The sequence below is a fragment of the Scyliorhinus torazame genome, chromosome 17 (assembly GCF_047496885.1).
Source record: "Scyliorhinus torazame isolate Kashiwa2021f chromosome 17, sScyTor2.1, whole genome shotgun sequence".
NCBI classification, from domain to species: Eukaryota; Metazoa; Chordata; class Chondrichthyes; order Carcharhiniformes; family Scyliorhinidae; genus Scyliorhinus; species Scyliorhinus torazame.
The window spans coordinates 12,463,249-12,469,248 of NC_092723.1; the positions used below are offsets into that span (position 1 = coordinate 12,463,249).

General features: G+C 48.0%; 1 pseudogene; it reads right to left on the bottom strand.

The window, feature by feature from the left end:
• Positions 1 to 6,000, bottom strand: part of LOC140394560 (guanine nucleotide-binding protein G(t) subunit alpha-2-like) — a 32,518-nt pseudogene extending 26,518 nt beyond the window's left edge.

A 6,000-nucleotide genomic window follows, 5' to 3' on the forward strand; every position in this document is an offset into this window, starting at 1 on the left:
GTGGGTGTACCAACGGCACTGTGGGTGTACCAATGGCACTGTGGGAGTACCAATGGCACTGTGGGTGTACCAATGGCACTGTGCGTGTACCAATGGCACTGTCGGTGTACCAATGGCACTGTCGGTGTACCAACGGCACTGTCGGTGTACCAATGGCACTGTGGGTGTACCAACGGCACTGTGGGTGTACCAATGGCACTGCGGGTGTACCAATGGCACTGTGGGTGTACCAATGGCACTGTCGGTGTACCAATGGCATTGTGGGTGTACCAATGGCACTGTGGGTGTACCAATGGCACTGTGGGTGTACCAGTGGCACTGTCGGTGTACCAATGGCACTGTGGGTGTACCAATGGCACTGTGGGTGTACCAACGGCACTGTCGGTGTACCAATGGCACTGTGGGTGTACCAACGGCACTGTCGGTGTACCAACGGCACTGTGGGTGTACCAATGGCACTGTGGGTGTACCAATGGCACTGTCGGTGTACCAATGGCACTGTGGGTGTACCAATGGCACTATGGGTGTACCAATGGCACTGTGGGTGTACCAATGGCACTGTGGGTGTACCAATGGCACTGTGGGTGTACCAATCGCACTGTGGGTGTACCGATGGCACTGTCGGTGTACCGATGGCACTGTGAGTGTACCAATGGCACTGTGGGTGTACCAATGGCACTGTGAGTGTACCAATGGAACTGTGGGTGTACCAATCGCACTGTGGGTGTACCAATGGCACTGTCGGTGTACCAATGGCACTGTGAGTGTACCAATGGCACTGTGGGTGTACCAATCGCACTGTGGGTGTACCAATGGCACTGTGGGTGTACCAATGGCACTGTGGGTGTACCAATCGCACTGTGGGTGTACCAATGGCACTGTCGGTGTACCAATGGCACTGTCGGTGTACCAATGGCACTGTGGGTGTACCAATGGCACTGTGGGTGTACCAATCGCACTGTGGGTGTACCAATGGCACTGTCGGTGTACCAATGGCACTGTGGGTGTACCAATGGCACTGTGGGTGTACCAATCGCACTGTGGGTGTACCAATGGCACTGTCGGTGTACCAATGGCACTGTCGGTGTACCAATGGCATTGTGGGTGTACCAATGGCACTTTGGGTGTACCAATGGCACTGTCGGTGTACCAATGGCATTGTGGGTGTACCAATGGCACTGTCGGTGTACCAATGGCATTGTGGGTGTACCAATGGCACTGTGGGTGTACCAATGGCACTGTGGGTGTACCAATGGCACTGTCGGCGTACCAATGGCATTGTGGGTGTACCAACGGCACTGTCGGTGTACCAATGGCATTGTGGGTGTACCAATGGCACTGTGGGTGTACCAATAGCACTGTGGGTGTACCAATGGCACTGTCGGTGTACCAATGGCACTGTGGGTGTACCACTGGCACTGTGGGTGTACCAATGGCACTGTGGGTGTACCAATGGCACTGTGGGTGTACCAATGGCATTGTGGGTGTACCAATGGCACTGTCGGTGTACCAATGGCACTGTGGGTGTACCAATGGCACTGTGGGTGTACCAATGGCACTGTGGGTGTACCAATGGCATTGTGGGTGTACCAATGGCACTGTCGGTGTACCAATGGCACTGTGGGTGTACCAATGGCACTGTCGGTGTACCAACGGCACTGCTGGTGTACCAATGGCACTGTCAGTGTACCAATAGCACTGTGGGTGTACCAATGGCACTGTGGGTGTACCAATGGCACTGTGGGTGTACCAATGGCACTGCTGGTGTACCAATGGCACTGTCAGTGTACCAATAGCACTGTGGGTGTACCAATGGCACTGCGGGTTTACCAATGGCACTGTCGGTGTACCAATGGCACTGTGGGTGTACCTGCACCATTTAGACTACAGTTTTTCAAGACAACAACATCACCATCCTCTCAATGCCAGTTCCAGATGGGGGGTGGATGTCAGCTTTGCCCGTCTTGTCCACATCCCATGAATGAATAAATAAGAAGAATCCCCAGGATAGTTGCCACTGTCCATTCACTGGGCGATATTAAAGATAGCCAGGATCATACTTTTAAAAATTCATTCTTGGGATATGAGTATTGCTGATTAGGCCAGGATTTACTGCCCAATGCTGGCTGCACCGCATAATTGAGTGATTTACTCAACTACTTTGAAGGACAATTAAAAGCCAATCACATTAGTGTAGGACAGAAGTCACTGATTGGAAACAGTCCTGATTAACAAGGCGACCAGAGTTATGGGGAGGAGGCAGGAGAATGGGGATGAGAAAAATGTTAGCCATGGTTGAATGGCGGAGCAGACTCGATGGGCCGAATAGCCCACTCCTGCTCCTATGTCTTATGGTCTTACTTATCGGTCAGACTTCATGCACATGGCAGCTAAATAAATGCCTGGTTTTCGGACATTGCTGGTTTTCAGGTAGCCGGATTTGAGATACTTGCCGTTGCGATTCACGTTTACCACCAGGAGCGCACCCCCCAAGGCGTGGGGCGGTTACAATGGGATATCCCATTGATAAGAGGCGGGAAGGTAGATATGACAATCTGTTTGATCCAGGGTCACTTTTACTGATTCCAGTCCTTTACTCCCAGGTTCAATTTTTCAACCTGCCAGGGTGAGATCGGAGTTCACGTTGTCTGGAGGTGCCGCACATTCACCTGAGCAACCGTCTCTTTCTAGTTTAATGACATGCTTACTGTGCTTCTCCCTTGATCTCTGGGAGTGGGTTTAGTAACAACATCTAATCATGTTACTGTGCCTTAAGAATACCTTAAGGGTATTCACAGCGTCAATGTCGGACTATTCATCATTCATTTCTCAGTGAAATGGGATTGGCTTATAATAATAATAATAATCACTTATTGTGACGATCAGGCTTCAAATGAAGTTACTGTGAAAAGCCCCGAGTCGCCACATTCCGGCGCCTGTTCGGGGAGGCCGGTACGGGAATTGAACCCGTGCTGCTGGCATTGCAAGCCAGCTGTTTAGCCCACCGTGCTTTATGGTTCATGTCTTTGTGCTGCGGGTGTGTAAAAGAATGAGGAAACGGGAAGGGTTATCGGTACTTCAGCCTGAACATCGTAAGTCAAAATTTGGATCTTTTGAACTGTGGGGGGAAACCGAGGCATCTGGAGGAAACCCACACAGACACGGGGAGAACGTGGAAACATCGCACACACAGTTACCCGAGGCTGGAATCGGACCCAGGTCCCTGGCGGTGTGAGGCAGCAGTGCTAACCACTGTGCCACCGTGCTGCCCACATAGTGATACGTATAATAATATGGCTGGTAGGGTGGCACCATGGCGCAATGGTTAGCACTGCTGCCAATGACGCTGAGGACCCGGGTTCGATCTGGCTCTGGGTCACTGTCCGTGTGGAGTTTGCACATTCTCGCCGTGTCTGTGTGGGTCTCACCCCCACAACCCAAAGATGTGCAGGTGGATTGGCCAAGATGCCAACAGAATTTAAAAAGCTAATTATATATCTCGTTAAATATTGGAATAGACTTGAAGGGGTAAATGGCCAGCTACTGTTTCTCTGTTTTTATATGTATCCATACGTCACGGTACAAATTTTTGTAATAATAATAATCTTTATTATTGTCACAAGGAGGCTTACAGTAACACTGCAACGAAGTTACTGTGAAAAGCCCCTGGACGCCACACTCCGGCACCTGTCCGGGTATAGGGGGGGGAGAATTCAGAATGTCCAATTCACCTAGCAAGCACATCCCTCGGGAGTTGTGGGAGGAAACCGGAGCGCCCGGAGGAAACCCACGCAGACACGGGGAGAACGTGCAGACTCCACACAGACAGTGACCCAAGCCGGGAATCGAACCTGGAACCCTGGCGCTGTGAAGCAACAAAGCTAACCACTGTGCTACCGTTCTGCCCATAATTATATACTTATAAATTATACATCCCTATAGGTGCCACTGTATATTTGTACCTCTGTGGAATGATATGCAAATGAACATAGCACTACTGGTTGAGTGAAATCCTATTTACTGGCTTAATAAGTTTTTTAATTACTTTGCAATGCGATCCGAATCATGAAATTCTTGCAATTATCCACATGAATTTTATTTACTGGCCCTCAACCCGCTACACTCACCACCCATGGTGTCTCACACACTGTATCTCAGAATGCTAGTTTCTGAGACAAATCACCCTCATCTGCTCATGAGAGAATAACTGCTGGTCATGGTCACGCTGGTTAACAAGACGATGATAACAGACATGTCATGTACTGCCTATGTTTCAAGGTTACCCTGCCCCGGTCCTTCCAGTATATATGCAGACATATCATGGAAAGCAGGTAACTCACCAATAAAAGAACCCACAAGGTAAACACGATGGTGGTTATTGGCCGAGGAGATCATGGAACAGAAACTGGCAGCAATTAGATAAATAGAACAACACATCAGTCTTGGATATATCAGAATGGAGGTTATCGGTCACGGCACAGCCGAGATTGCCAGTTACTCATCACAGCTCAAACGAAAGCATTGTGGATAGCACAATTGCTTCACAGCTCCAGGGTCCCAGGTTCGATTCCGGCTTGGGTCACTGTCTGTGCGGAGTCTGCACATCCTCCCCGTGTCTGCGTGGGTTTCCTCCGGGTGCTCCGGTTTCCTCCCACAGTCCAAAGATGTGCAGGTTAGGTGGATTGGCCATGATAAATTGCCCTTAGTGTCCAAAATTGCCCTTAGTGTTGGGTGGAGTTACTGGGTTATAGGGATAGGGTGGAGGTGTTGACCTTGGGTAGGGTGCTCTTTCCAAGAGCCAGTGCAGACTCAATGGGCTGAATAGCCTCCTTCTGCACTGTAAATTCTATGAAACAGAACTCCTTCATAACTTGGGGCCAATATGTATATAAACAGGTTGAAGGCAATGTTTGAAATGGCACTGATAGAATTTAGTGTAAACATATTAACGGGTGGGCTAAAAGTAGCAATTTTAAAAAAATTGTGTTTTACCTACAGGTGCACCAATGGGGCAACTTAAACCACAATGTTTCGATGTAAGGGTCACCCGTGGCTTAGTGATGTCAATCTCACCCGAATCTACAGGTTGTAGCTTAAGGTCCCACCTCAGAGCCTTGAGAACAAAAGCCAAGGAGACTCTCCGATGTAGTTAGGAGGGAGTGCTGTCTTTCAGAAGAGACATTGCCTCCTTGGCTGGATGCAAAATGTCCCATGGCACCATTATAAAGAGGAATAGAGGAATTTTCCCCACGCCAATACTGAACAAACTGAGTATATTCGAACAAAGAGCCTGGCTACTTCCACCTTGCTGTCTCTGAGATCCTACTGTGCGCAAAAAAGACTCTCCATTTCCTGCCTTGCAACAGTGACTACACTTCAACAATACTTGATTGCAGTAAAGTACGTGCTGGGGTTATGAAAGGCGCTATTTAAATGCAAATCTTCCTTAATCCAAGTCTTTTACATAAATGCATTATTTTTGAGAATGTTCTTTCTTGTGTTTCATTCTGACCTATTTGGATAGTTCCATGATTATTAAATCACGTGCTCCCAATTGCATGTTACCTGGTAAGCTTTTGGAACATAGTCAATAGTCATGGCATAGTCAATTGGCTAAAGGTGCAACTAAAACGACTACTTGGACATTGAAACAAAGACCTTTTTCAATGATAAGGTCATTTGCTCCATGATGTTCAACTTTCTTTAACGTTTTGACATGGTTATCATTACTGCAGTTCATCATTTCAAATTCATCACAAGAAAAATCAAAAAAACAAATGTAATTTTGCATAATTAAAGTGAAACATTTAACTGGAATGGGAAGCTTTCATCTTTGTTTTCCACAACATGGCTTCCCTTTTAAATGTTTCCTCGTTCAATTACCAAGAAGCAAAAGCTTTATAGTTCTGGCTTCCTTCTCCGCATCTTCCTGGAGTCTCTTTTCCGGTTCTTTTGACCTCTTGTCTAATTCCTTGTCTCCTTGCTCGCTCCACTCCCCAT